The sequence below is a fragment of the Dendropsophus ebraccatus genome, chromosome 12, assembly GCF_027789765.1.
Source record: "Dendropsophus ebraccatus isolate aDenEbr1 chromosome 12, aDenEbr1.pat, whole genome shotgun sequence".
Lineage (NCBI taxonomy): Eukaryota > Metazoa > Chordata > Amphibia > Anura > Hylidae > Dendropsophus > Dendropsophus ebraccatus.
This window is the reverse complement of record NC_091465.1, coordinates 80183844-80198256: the sequence shown is the minus strand read 5'-3', so window position 1 is coordinate 80198256 and position 14413 is coordinate 80183844. Positions and strand designations below refer to the sequence as shown.

The window sequence follows — 14413 nt, the reverse complement described above, 5'->3', positions numbered from 1 at the left end:
TTTTACATTGTATCAGGTTTCATCTAAAGTTCTTAGAGGATATTCCTGCGTTATATTTTGAATGAGAGTTCCTTTAAAGTTCTTGGAGGATCCTCCTGGGTTTTACTTTGTATCAGAGTCCATATAAAGTTCTTAGAGGATCCTCCTGGTTTATACTTTGTATCAGAGTCCATATAAAGTTCTTAGAGGATCCTCCTGGGTTATACTTTGTATCAGAGTCCATGTAAAGTTCTTGGAGCATCCTCCTGGTTTATACTTTGTATCAGAGTCCATGTAAAGTTCTTGGAGGATCCTCCTGGTTTATACTTTGTATCAGAGTCCATATAAAGTTCTTAGAGGATCCTCCTGGGTTTTACTTTGTATCAGAGTCCATATAAAGTTCTTAGAAGATTTTCCTGGATAATACTTTGTATCAGAGTCCATGTAAAGTTCTTGGAGGATCCTCCTGGTTTATACTTTGTATCAGAGTCCATGTAAAGTTCTTGGAGGATCCTCCTGGGTTATACTTTGTATCAGAGTCCATGTTGGAGGATCCTCCTGGTTTATACTTTGTATCAGAGTTCATCTGAAGTTCTTGAGGATCCTCCTGGTTTATACTTTGTATCAGAGTTCACCTGAAGTTCTTGAGGATCCATCTGGTTCATTCTTTGAAGATACATTGTATCAAGAGTTCATCTATAGTTGTGTCAGAATCTACCATCAGTCTGATGCCTTGCCCATGGTCTACTGGTGAAGGAACATTGACTGGGGAAGGGAAATCAATGGGACAATCAACAGTTCCTCTATATCTGCGGGGTCTTAGATAGTTTGATGTTTCATAACACCAACATCAAGTCTCATCGCTGCTGTAACATCTAATATCTATAATAATCTGAAAAGCCTCATAGTCTCTCGAGAATCGATCTGATCTTGTATCCCATCATGAATGGCTTCTATAAGGCCTCTATGCATGTCCCCACCCTGGCATGGGCAGTCCAGTTTTTATTAGGATGTGATAGTGCAAACCAAGATCTTGAGTCACTGTAAAAACCTTTTTACACCAACAACATACCCCTAACCCTACTGTAAAGTCCATTGGAAGACACATGTCCCAACTGAGCATTGACTATGGGGTCCACTCATTGACAAAAGGTTGTCCTCACTGGCTCGAAGCCAAGATAGACAGAGATTCTTCTGTTGGGTCCATTCTGGATGGTCCAGCAGAGATAATCCTATAGGAGCAGCCTTACCGCCCACCATTAGGGGTTGTTATGGTAAGATCACTAAGGTGGGGTTCACATATATTAGGTTTTCCGACATCCTTCTTTTACCAGAAACCAATGGCAAAAATGCATCAGTTCTCCTATCCCTGCTTTTTATGAACCTTCAGTTGTTTGACTTACTGAATCATCAAACATCAGGTCCGCCGGATATATGTGACAGGGGCCTTATAAGATCTCTTTAATGATATGGTGAGGACTTGTTCTGTATAGATGGAGGTTGAGCCATCAGAGTTACCTCTTCTGTACCTAGAACCTCAGTGCTAGAACCCAATGAACCAAAGTCTGACAATGGCCAAGAAAGTTGAGGGTGGGTGGAGAAAAGTTGGTGGAAAAGGAGAATTATCAACTTTTGGATGTTCATGGGTCATAACTAGTGTTGAGTTGAACTGCTTGGGTTCGGCAACGTTTTCCAAACCTGAACATTCAGCATTTCACTCCCGACAGCTGGAGAAGTTGGATGCCGTTCTAGGGCTGCCAGAAAATATGGATACAGCCTATGGCCTATTGCTGTTTCCATGTTTTTCAGGACTCTCTAGAGTGGCATCCAACTTCTTCAGCCGCCAGGTTGTCAGGTTTGGACAACGTTGCCCAAGCAGTTAGCTCATAGCCAGTGGCTATGTACAGCGGCCCAGCTATAATTCTTCTTTAGGGCCCACATGTTATAGTCTATAGGACCAGAGCTGATAGGGTTCTGTGTTGTGGAGAGTCTGGTACCTCTGATGTAAGCGTGTGGATGAGTCTTGTGCTGATGTCGGGATATTTCTGGACCGGTGCTGTCACCTGCGTATCTCTTGTCCTTTCCATTTATTAGGATCTCCTCCTTGCTCTCCTCTAATCTCTGGCTTCCTCTTGGCCGCGCTCCCCCTCCCCATTGTCTCCTTTGCTTATCTCGCCGTTGTCCTCCGGTGCTCGCTCTTTATCTTGACAAGCCTGTGATGGTCTTATTTTCCCTAATCACCCTGTGTGTGTACATGACCCAGCAGCCGGCACTGCATTGCGGATAGGGCGTCATTTAACCCTTATTAATAATATATGATAAAGGGGCCATCATCATGGTGGGACCTGGACCAGTAGATGTAGCAGAGCTCAATGTGACAGCGCTATGATTAGTGCATGAATAGGGATACGGTTTTCACCTGCAGTCCTATGTAAATCCACAGAGATCATAAAGGAATCCGATCCTGAGGCTGGAACAGCTCCTCAAACTTTTTCTCCTTACTTTCCCAATGTCCTCGGTAATTCTGTGAATGTGGAGCAGGATGGAGAATCGGATCAGATCAGATATTACATAGAGAGGACACAGATATCACATAGAGAGAGCACAGATATCACATAGAGAGAGCACAGATATCACATATAGAGGGCACAGATATCACATAGAGAGAGCACAGATATCACATAGAGAGAGCACAGGTGGTCACAGTATACATATAGTATCCCCTATGGAGTCTATATAGCTTATATACATCTATATTAGCCATTCATAGGTATCACCTGCATAGCCTGTGCGGCCGCCCTCACCGGTAACACATAGAGGAGGCCAATAAAGATAAATATGGGGATAAATCAGTAATGTCTCGTGGTGACGTCTAATGTCCCATATACATGTCTCACTGCACAGTTACTGTATGTAAACGATCCATGCCTCATGGTGATGTCTTGGTGATGTCTCAGTGATGTCTCTTTGATTTCTCGGTAATGTCTCGGTGATATCTCAGTAATGTCTCGGTGACCTCTCGGTGATATCTCAGTAATGTCTTGGTAATGTCTCTGTGATGTCTCTGCGATGTCTTGATGATGTCTCATTTATGTCTCAGTGATATCTCAGTGATGTCTCAGTAAAGTCTTAGGGATGTCTCAGTGATGTCTCGGTAATGTCTCGGTAATGTCTCAGTGATGTCTCACTGATGTCTCAGTGATGTCTCAGGTAAAGTCTCAGTGATGTCTTGGTGATGTCTCAGTGATGTCTTGGTGATGTCTCAGTGATGTCTCAGGTAACGTCTCAGTGATGTCTTGGTTAGGTTTCAGGGAAGTCTCGGTAATGTCTTGATGATGTCTCAGTAATGTCTTGGTGATGTCTCAGTGATGTGTTGGTGATGTCTCAGTGATGTCTTGGTTAGGTTTCAGGGAAGTCTCGGTAATGTCTTGGTGATGTCTCAATAATGTCTTGGTGAGGTTTCGGTGAAGTCTCAGTAATGTCTCGGTGATGTCTCAGGTGATGTCTCAGTGATGTCTTGGTGATGTCTCAGTGATGTCTTGGTGATGTCTCGGGGATGTCTCAGATATGCCTCAGTAATGTCTCGGTGATGTCTCAGTGATGTCTCAGGTAACGTCTCAGTGATGTCTCAGTGATGTCTTGGTTAGGTTTCAGGGAAGTCTCGGTAATGTCTTGATGATGTCTCAGTAATGTCTTGGTGATGTCTCAGTGATGTGTTGGTGATGTCTCAGTGATGTCTTGGTTAGGTTTCAGGGAAGTCTCGGTAATGTCTTGGTGATGTCTCAATAATGTCTTGGTGAGGTTTCGGTGAAGTCTCAGTAATGTCTCGGTGATGTCTCAGGTGATGTCTCAGTGATGTCTTGGTGATGTCTCAGTGATGTCTTGGTGATGTCTCGGGGATGTCTCAGATATGCCTCAGTAATGTCTCGGTGATGTCTCAGTGATGTCTTGGTGATGTCTCAGTGATGTCTTGGTGATGTCTTGGTTAGGTTTCAGGGAAGTCTCGGTAATGTCTTGGTGATGTCTTAATAATGTCTTGGTGAGGTTTCGGTGAAGTCTCAGTAATGTCTCGGTGATGTCTCAGGTAATGTCTCTGTGATGTCTCGGTAATGTCTCGATGATGTCTCAGTAATGTCTCGGGGATGTCTCAGATATGCCTCAGTAATGTCTTGGTGATGTCTCAGGTAATGTCTGTGATGTCTCGGTAATGTCTCAGTAATATCTCGCTGATCTCTCGGTGATGTCTCAGGTAACATCTCAGTAATGTCTCGCTGATGTCTCAGGTAACGTTTCCCATCCACGCCTGGCAGTAATACATGAGTGCGGTATCGGCCGGGGACGTGTATCTGGAAGTGATGTAAGAATAAGCTTTGTACTATTGATCAGCCATGTTATTCCCTCTGATGTATCTAGATGGATATTTCCTCCGTCCCGTCGATCCTGCGCCACGCTCGCTCAGATCCGCGGCCCCGGCTTCTCCATAGACCGATAAATAAAAATAAAATGGTTCTCTGTTGCTTTCCGTCGATTTTATTTATTGACCCGGTGGCCCATTACCTGGTGATTAAAGTCTCTTCCAGGCGAGATTTCTCTGACATTTTCATTGGAGCCATATGCAAATAGAAAATTAATAATTTATTCCGCATATGTTATTTACTGAGGCCCGGTGCTCCTCGGCGGCAGTGGGCGAACTGTAAGGCCCAGCAAGGAGCCTCCATACCATATGGCAGCTGTCCCGGATGCTTCCTGTACTGTAATGCGAATGATTGTGACTGATGCTGCCACTATACAGGCACAGCAGAGCTGGATTTGTCATTGCACTGGTGGTTGGCTGATGACGCTGGTGGCTTAGTTGCAGTCCTATGTAAATCCATAGACATTACAGTGGATGTATCAATGTATATACCCATAAAACTCCGGCCCCATTTATCATTCTAGCAGTGATGAACCAGGAAGATCAGGATGAGCACAGCAATGGGGTCTTGCCAGAGAGATGGGTGTAGGATTGTGGAAGGGTTTACAGGAAGTCTACAGGCGCCATATAATAACTCCCAGAATTATAATCCTTTCAGCTTCCATGCGGATTATAATAGCCGGGATTAATACGCTTAGTACCGCGGACAGCTCCAAGTGTGGATTTAAAGGGGTTGTTCAACAAAGAAATGTTTTCTTTCAAATCAGCTGGTTCCGGATAGTGCCAAAGATTTGTAATTTACTTCTATAAAAAAAATCTCTAATATTCTAGTACTTATAAGCTGCTGTATGTCCTGCAGGAAGTAGTGTATTCTTTCCAGTCTGAGGCTATGTTCACACTACGTATATGTCCGGCTGCATATTTTCGCGGCCGGACATATACTTGTAAAACTCCGGCCGGGATTTACGCAAGTTGCGGCCGGTTACGTACGGTCCGTGAACTTACGCCCGTAAGCTACGTACGCTTCCCGAGCGGTGCACGTAGCGATCTGACAGTGGTATTTTACTGGGATATCTTCGGCTAGCCCCGGACACCCCACAGAACCTTTTGGATCGGCAAATCAAAGTTGAAAAAAGAAGAAATCACCACTATGTACGGGACCGCATGTTACACTACGGGCGTAAGTTACAGCATTTCCGTCATGAAACAATGGTCTGGTTCATTTTTTATGGCGCCGCATACGATCCTGGTGTAAGTTCGTACGTAGTGTGAACTGTGCAGCCGTATACTTTCCATTGTACGCAAACTACGTCAATGTCCGGTCGCTTATTCACGGAGCGCGCTACGGCCGGAAACTTTCGTAGTGTGAACATAGCCTGACTCAGCGCTCTCTGCTGGCTGCCACCTCTGTCCATGTCAGGAACTGGCCAGAGCAGCAGCAAATCTTTACAGATAACCTCTCCTGCTCTAGACAGTTCCTAACATGGACAGAGGTGGCAGCAGAGAGCACTGTGTCAGACTGGAAAGAATACACCACTTCTTGCAGGACATACAGCAGCTTATAAGTACTGGAAGACTGGAGATTTTTTAATAGAAGTAAATTAGGAATGTGCATAACTTTCTGAAATCAGTTTTGAAAGGAAACAAATTACACCGGAGTTCCCCTTTAAACATATACCTGAGCCTTGTGCTTCCCTCTGATGTAGCGGGTGCCACAGGGCGAGCATTCAGCATTTTAGTAAACATTAACTGATCGCAATTTGAGCTGATCGGCAATCACCTGACCTCATATCCAGAGAGCGAGTAACTCTTCTCCTCATGGGCACAAGGTACAGAGACCCAGGGCAATCATGGCTGGGGCTGAGCCAAGAGACGGCGCCATCTACTGCAGACACTGACCCCGGAGTTTATAGGCAGATTACGAGAGGGCGATTGATTTACACATATCAGGAGGAGATGGAGTGGGAATAAATCTGCAGCATTAACATTAACAATACTGTTCTTCTATCTAGTGAGTTCTATAGAAGATAGGAGATAGATAGATAGATAGATAACAAAAATGGAACACGAGGACGGCACTCCAGTAGTGTATAGTGAAGATTTATTCACCCAATCACAAGTAGCGACGTTTCGACTCTAACATGAGTCTTTCTCAAGGCTTGAGAAAGACTCATGTTAGAGTCGAAACGTCGCTACTTGTGATTGGGTGAATAAATCTTCACTATACACTACTGGAGTGCCGTCCTCGTGTTCCATTTTTGTTATCCGGAGGAGTCGGGGGTCGACTTTTATGGGACGTGCACCCACCAGCTTTAAGCTATTTTGACTTCAAGCCAGCACAGTGCCGTCCATCCACCATTTTCTATTTAGATAGATAGATAGATAGATAGATAGATAGATAGGAGGTAGATAGATAGATAGATAGATAGATAGATAGATAGATAGGAGATGGATAGATAGATAGATAGATAGATAGATAGATAGATAGATAGATAGATAGGAGATAGATAGATAGGAGATAGATAGATAGGAGATAGATAGATAGATAGATAGATAGATAGATAGATAGGAGATAGATAGATAGATAGATAGATAGATAGATAGATAGGAGATAGATAGATAGATAGATAGATAGATAGATAGATAAATAGATAGATAGATAGGAGATAGATAGATAGATAGATAGATAGATAGATAGATAGATAGGAGATAGATAGATAGATAGGAGATAGATAGATAGATAAATAGATAGATAGATAGATAGGAGATAGATAGATAGATAGATAGATAGATAGATAGATAGATAGATAGATAGGAGATAGATAGATAGATAGATAGATAGATAGATAGATAGATAGGAGATAGATAGATAGATAGTCCAATAGTATAAATCCCGCAGCACACAAAAAAGTGTGTGCTGCGGGATTTATACTATTGGACTAGCTACAAGAATCCTTGGTCTGGATTTACCGCTGGCACCACAGGTTGTTTTTTGGAGTGCTGCTCTATATTTTCTATTAGATAGATAGATAGATAGATAGATAGATAGATAGGAGATAGATAGATAGATAGATAGATAGATAGACAAAACACAACAATCACTGAACTCAGGGAGAACAGTGAAAACTTCCAATGGAGTACTCATTTACGAGTCTCCATTGATTGTCCCATACAAAATTTAAATATGCAAAAAAGGGGTCCGTGGAGCCTCAGTTAAGAGTCTCAAAACACGGGAATAGCCAGATATCCCTCTCTCCAGAGAAGGAAGCCCATTGCCAAGGGGTGCCTCCTAGTGGGGAGAGCCCCAAACCACCCTGATACATAGTCCCTCAGGTCCTCACTCTGTAGCGAGCTTTGGGACCTAAATAGGAAAACACCAGGGTGGCCCCTGTGAGTCAAAGTCTAACTCTGTGGCGAGTATAACGACATAGATAGATAGATAGGAGATAGATAGGAGATAGATAGATAGATAGATAGATAGATAGATAGATAGATAGATAGATAGGAGATAGATAGATAGATAGATAGATAGAAGATAGATAGACAGACAGATAGTTAGATAGATAGATAGATGATAGATCGATAGATAGATAGATAGATAGATAGATAATAGATAGGAGATAGATAGATAGATAGATAGATAGATAGATAGATAGGAGATAGATAGGAGATAGATAGATAGATAGATAGATAGATAGATAGATAGATAGATAGGAGATAGATAGGAGATAGATAGGTAGATAGATAGATAGATAGGAGATAGATAGATAGATAGATAGATAGATAGATAGGAGATAGAAGATAGATAGATAGATAGATAGATAGATAGATAGATAGATAGGAGATAGATAGATAGATAGATAGATAGATAGATAGGAGATAGATAGGAGATAGATAGATAGATAGATAGATAGATAGGAGATAGGTAGATAGATAATAGATAGATAGATAGATAGATAGATAGATAGATAGATAGATAGAAGATAGATAGATAGATAGATAGATAGATAGGAAATAGATAGATAATAGATAGATAGATAATAGATAGATAATAGATAGATAGGAGATAGAGTAGATTTGGGATCAGATTTGGGATCATCCCTCCCTGTATATAGGTCATAGTTCCCTTTTGCCGCCTGTCCCAGGACTGGATGTCCCACAAGGACAGATGAGAGGAGTGAATCCTCATCCCGTTGTGATTTCGCTGCTTTGCTGCCTCTGGGCCAGGGCACCTTGTGACCAATAAGGGAACAATAAATACCCATGTGTATGGCAGCATAATACAGGGGAAGGTAAGGACAGGATCAGGGACAGGATTTCAGGCTAAAGACACAATGGATCAAGCAATAACACAGTAACCCAAAACACACAACTTCCTAGACCTCCCCCCCTATGCTCTGCCCTGAAGATAGCGGCATGTATAAGGCATCCAGAAATATGGGGGGCATAAATAAATAAACTATAATTAAGTATATGTATTTTACAGCTAGAAGTAACCATCAGTTATTGCGTTAACCTGAGGGTTCATTTCCTTTTCCCCTGCATTGTGGATGTTTACCCAATGTGCTCAATGACCATAAGCAGTACAGCTGTGGGGGCTATTAGTTCAGTTGTTGTGTTTGTCTATAATCAGATGACAATGCAGAAGTCTGGGGGTCCCAAAGGGTTCACTTACTTTTTCTTGCCCCTGAAGAGTGATACAATCCATCTATACAGATATATATGTACATGCATGCAGCGCAGTATATATACCCATGAATCTAGGCCATGCAGGCTTCTGAAGCTTGTGCGTTTGATGTACGATTACCCCCTCTGTATCCATTGTTAGCTGTCACCTCCGGCTTGTTCCATTGTTTTCGGCCTTTTCCGGCACCCAGATTGGGGTTTTCTAGGCCGTCGGATTAGAACATCCACAGAGACACAACAATTACCTGCAGGATCTCCAGATCTCAGTCCATGGGGCTGACCTATCTGTCAGGGAAATTTCCCCCGACACCCTCCTGATCTGCTGAGATTCACTGCGCGCTTTTATCCGCCTGAGTCTGTCATGGATCCGTGAATACATTTTGTGAAGTGCCGGAAGAAATATGAGATTGTGTAAGGCGGCCTGTGGTGGCATTGTGTGTGCAAGAATGTGGAGAGATGACTGACAGGAGGAGAGGAGCCTGTGTGTATGGCTGCCAGCTGCTGCCCCCCCACATGCTGCAGGACTACAACTCCCAGCATGCAACCACAGCCACACTCTGGGAGTTGTAGTCTCGCAGCATCTGGAAAGCCGCAAGTTGGCGACTACTACAGTGCAATGGAAGAGACGTGACTGTGGATGTGAGGAATAATAGTAAAGTATTCAAATATTTATGATTCCAGAATTTTTTTGTTTAGTTTTTTTCTATTTATTTATTATTTCTTTTTAATTATTTATGTTTTTTACTTCTTTTCTCTAATTGGAAAATAGAAAAACTATTTGAGGGGTGGGGTGTTGTACTGATGCTATATGAAACAGTATATGAAAAAGTGGAACTGATATTCTATGTATGAAAAGTGATGATTTTAACTATTTTATATTTAAAAAAAAAAAAAACACTTTTTATTAACCGGTTCAGTCCAGCTAAAAAAGATTTTCTTTGAAATCAACTGGTGCCTAGAAGTGCCGGAGATGTGTGCTTCACTTTTATTAAAAAAAAAAAAAAATCTCAAGTCTTCCAGCACTTATCAGCTGCTGTACGACCTGCAGGAAGTGGTGTATTCTTTCCAGTCTGACACAGTGCTCTCTGCTGCCACCTCTGTCAATGCCAGGAACTTTCCAGTTCCTGACATCCCTATTTCTGTTGAATTGGGATGCCAATGAATATTGGCCGCAAAAAAATTGGCCGCAAAAAGTTTGCAACAACGGCCGTGATTAAAGGAAAATATACGTTGTGTGACTGAGAACATAGTTACTTTAGTCCTTTGTCTGGTAAGGCCGTTTTTTGAGCACTGGGAGTGGGGCTACCGCCTCCAGTGCACTGATCCACCCGCTTCACTGATAATCATCAGAAGCTCCGCCCCCAGTTCTCAAAACGGCCTTACCAGATACAACATTACACTACAAACAGCACAGGAACGGCGCCCAGGATGAAGGTAAGAGACATAGGTTCATCCTCAGCTCCCCTTGAGTAATAGGGTGCTATCAGCTGGTTAAATTAATCTAACCTGCTGATAGTTTCCCCTTAAAGGGGTTATCCAGCACTACAAAAACATGGCCACTTTCCCCCTCTCTTGTCTCCAGGTTGGGTGGGGTTTCAAACTCAGTTCCATTGAACTAAATGGAGCTTATTTGCAAACCACACCTGACCTGGAGACAAGAGAGGGGGAAAAGTGGCCGTGTTTTTGTAGCACTGGATAACCCCTTTAATGTATGGCTAGCTGTACAGATTCTGCACTGGGGTTCTGCACAGACCATTTTGTACATCTCAGTACACCCTTATCCCTACCTCTAGTGAACAGGACCCACATCAGCCCCTTCCTATTCACTCCCGATAGCGTCAGACGTCATTGACTCTCTGCAGCCCTTAGATGACAAATTCGGCTCTGCTGCATGTGCGTAGCGGAAGGTGCATCCCTTATTGGAATCACTGCGGCATTCATCGTTGGCACCACGCAGACATTGTTCCATAGTGGTGATAAATGGTTCTACAAGACGCTTACTATGTATCTTCCACTAGTCAAATAGTCGCTTCTGTTAAGCCATTCAAAGCCACAAGGGGACAAATAAATAACAGGGATTTGGGCATGTGGCTCCCAGTGATCTGATTTCACAATGAGGACGGAGACGTTACAGCAAGGACTTATCTCCCACAAATAAATGACACATTAGGAACATGGAGGGATTTTATCTACACTTCATTTTTACCTTTTTTCCGGCTTGGCTCCAGTAAAAAATAGAAAAAAAGAGAGAAGCGGGTGGAATCTTTGCTCGGTGCAGTGTGTATTTTCCTGGCTGGGAGGATTTAATGCCCATGTTGCTAGGAGCATCAGTTGCAGTAATTTGTACTCAGGCACGAAGCAGATTCAGCAGAACCTTATGTCGCAGTTAGTGTGCAATTCACTCCGGAAAGAGCCTTGTCTCCCAACACCCAATTGATACATGACTGGTCTTTAAACTGGAGTCACCTGCTGCAATATATAGAAATTCTCACCCTAGTTTATGTTTTATATATATAAGACAGTAAAGCCGGCTCCAGCTCCGAGGAAGGAGGGGGGGGAGCTGAGAACCATCCTGTCACGTCTACGCCATGGCTCCTCTTAAAGGGGTTCTTCTGTTTATTCGCACTAAGAGCACACAATTCTTATCAGTGTCATAAGAAGCCTTAGGGCAGCCTTGGGGGATGGAACAATGATGCAGATCCTTAAGATATGTTCCAGAAATGTGTATAATAGTTTGACATTTGCATCAAGGAGTGAAGGGGCAAGGAAGGGGTTTAGGGTGGTCTGAACACCTGAGGAGGTTTGGGTTAGGTCCTTTGCTATATTGAGTCCTGATTCAGGAAACATTCCCAAATCAGGTTCCTTCTGCAGGGTATCCCTCAAGCACTCATAAGCATCACACAAGATTTGCAGGGGTTAAGTAGTTTCCTTAATGGGTAGGCATTAGGGAGGTAGCCAGTAGGGAGGTAGTTTCCTTATTAGATAGGTATGTCCCTCAGTAGGGAGGTAATTCCCTTATTAGGTAGGTATGTCCCCCCAGTAGTGAGGTAATTCCCTTATTAGGTATGTCCCCCCAGTAGGGAGGTAGTTCCCTTATTAGATAGGTATGTCCCCCCAGTAAGGAGGTAGTTCCTTTATTAGGTAGGTATGTCCCCTCAGTAGGGAGGTAGTTCCTTTATTAGATAGGTATGTCCCCTCAGTAGGGAGGTAGTTCCCTTACCAGACAACATTAAAGCAACTCTGTACCCACAATCAGACTCCCCCCCCCCCCCCCAAAACTACTTGTATCTTCAGATAGCTGCTTTTACTCCAAGATCTGTCCTGGAGTCCGCTCGGAAGGTGATGCAGTTATTGTCCTAAAAAGCAACTTTTAAACTTGCACCCCTGTCCAACAGGAGTATCTGTGCCCTAACTTTGCACCACCCCTCCGTCCCTCCTCCCCACCCTCTTCATCATTAGGAATGCCACTGGAACATTTTCTCTATGCTGAACATTGCACAGGTGCTTAACGATCCAGCCCATGTGCCAGGCTGACACAGGTGGGGAATAAGAGGCAATCTGCCTCGAGCATTCTTAATGATGAAGAGGGTGGGGAGGAGGGACGGAGGGGTGGTGCAAAGTTAGGGCACAGACAGGGGCGGTCTTGGCATTTCTGGGGCCCCAAGCAAAGTTATGTCTGGGCCCCCCCCCCCTCGACATGCACTCCACAACAATAGACCGCTGTGTGCTGCCCCCAGTAGTATATACCCCTTGTGTGCTTCCCCTCAGTAGTATATACCCCTTGTGTGCTTCCCCAGTAGTGTATAGACGCCTGTGTGTTCCCCTAGTTATATATACCCCCCCCGTGTGCTCCCCCAAAAGTATATAGACCCCCTATGTGCTGTCCCAGTTGTATATAAACCCCCTGTGTGCTGCCCCCAGTCGTATATACCCCCTGTGTGCTCCCCCACTTGTATATAGCTGCCCTGTGTGCTCCCTCAGTGGTATATAGCCCCCTTGTGTGCTCCCCCATTTGGATATAGACCTCCTGTGTGCTCCCCCACTTGGATATAGACCCCTTTGTGCTCCTCCAGTAGTATATAAACCACCTGTGTGGATCCCCCAGTAGTATATAGACCCCCTGTGTGCTCCACCAGTATTATATAGATCCCTGTGTGCTCCCCCAGTAGTATATCGACCACTATGTGCTCCTCCAGCAGTATATAGACCCCTTGTGTGCTTCCCCCAGTTATATATAGCCCCCCTGTGTGCTCCCCCAGTTATATATAAACCCCCTGTGTGCTCCCCGTTATATATAGACCCCCTGTGTGCTGCCCCCAGTAGTATATAGGCCCCCTGTGTGCCCCACCAGTAGTATATAGACCCTCTGTGTGTTCCCCCAGTAGTATATAGACCCCCTGTGTGCCCCACCAGTAGTATATAGACCTCTGTGTGCTCCTCCAGTAGTATGTAGACCCCCTGTGTGCTGCCCCAGTAGTATATAGACCCCTGTGTGCCCCCCAGTTATATACAGACCCCCTGTGTGCTGCCTCAGCGGTATATAGACCCCCCTGTGTGCCCCACCAGTAGTATATAGACTCCTGTGTGTTCCCTCAGTAGTATATAGACCCCCTGTGTGCCCCACCAGTAGTATATAGACCCCTGTGTTTTCCCCAGCAGTATATAGACCCCCTGTGTGCCCCACCAGTAGTATATAGACCCCTGTGTGCTACCCCAGTAGTATATAGACCCCCTGTGTGCTACCCCAGTAGTATATAGACCCCCTGTGAGCTCCCCCAGTAGTATATAGCCCCCCTGTGTGCTCCCCCACTTGGATATAGACCTCCTGTGTGCTCCCCCAGTTGTATATAGACCCCATTCTGCTGCCCCAAGTAGTATATAGACCCCCTGTGTGCTGACCCAAGTAGTATATAGACCCCTCTGTGAAGCCCCAGTAGTCTATAGCCCCCCTGTGTGCTCCCCCAGTTATATATAGCCACCCTGTGTCTTCCTCGTTATATAGCCCCACTGTGTGCTCCCCCCATTTATATAGACCCCCGCTGTGCGCTCCCCCAGTTACACAGGCCCCTGTGTGCTCCCCCTACCATATAGTATATAACACAATAAAACAAACACTTATACTCACCTGGGTCCGGGCGTCTCCTCTTCTCTTCACTCTTGTGGCCGCAAGGGTTTTCCCTGCGGTCACAAGAGGCCGCACTCCCCTTCTCCTGGTGCCGATGCTCCAGTGATGTCTCTGCAGCACCGACACCACAAGGACAAAGCTGCCACTTGTGACCGCAGGGAAAACACTTGTTAAGGCCATAAGAGTGACTGACAGGAAGGGAGCCAATG

At 44.5% G+C, this 14413-nt stretch overlaps 1 protein-coding gene across 1 annotated transcript in view; it reads left to right on the top strand.

The window, feature by feature from the left end:
* Nucleotides 1-14413, top strand: part of IGLON5 (IgLON family member 5) — a 342036-nt gene that overhangs the window by 109822 nt on the left and 217801 nt on the right.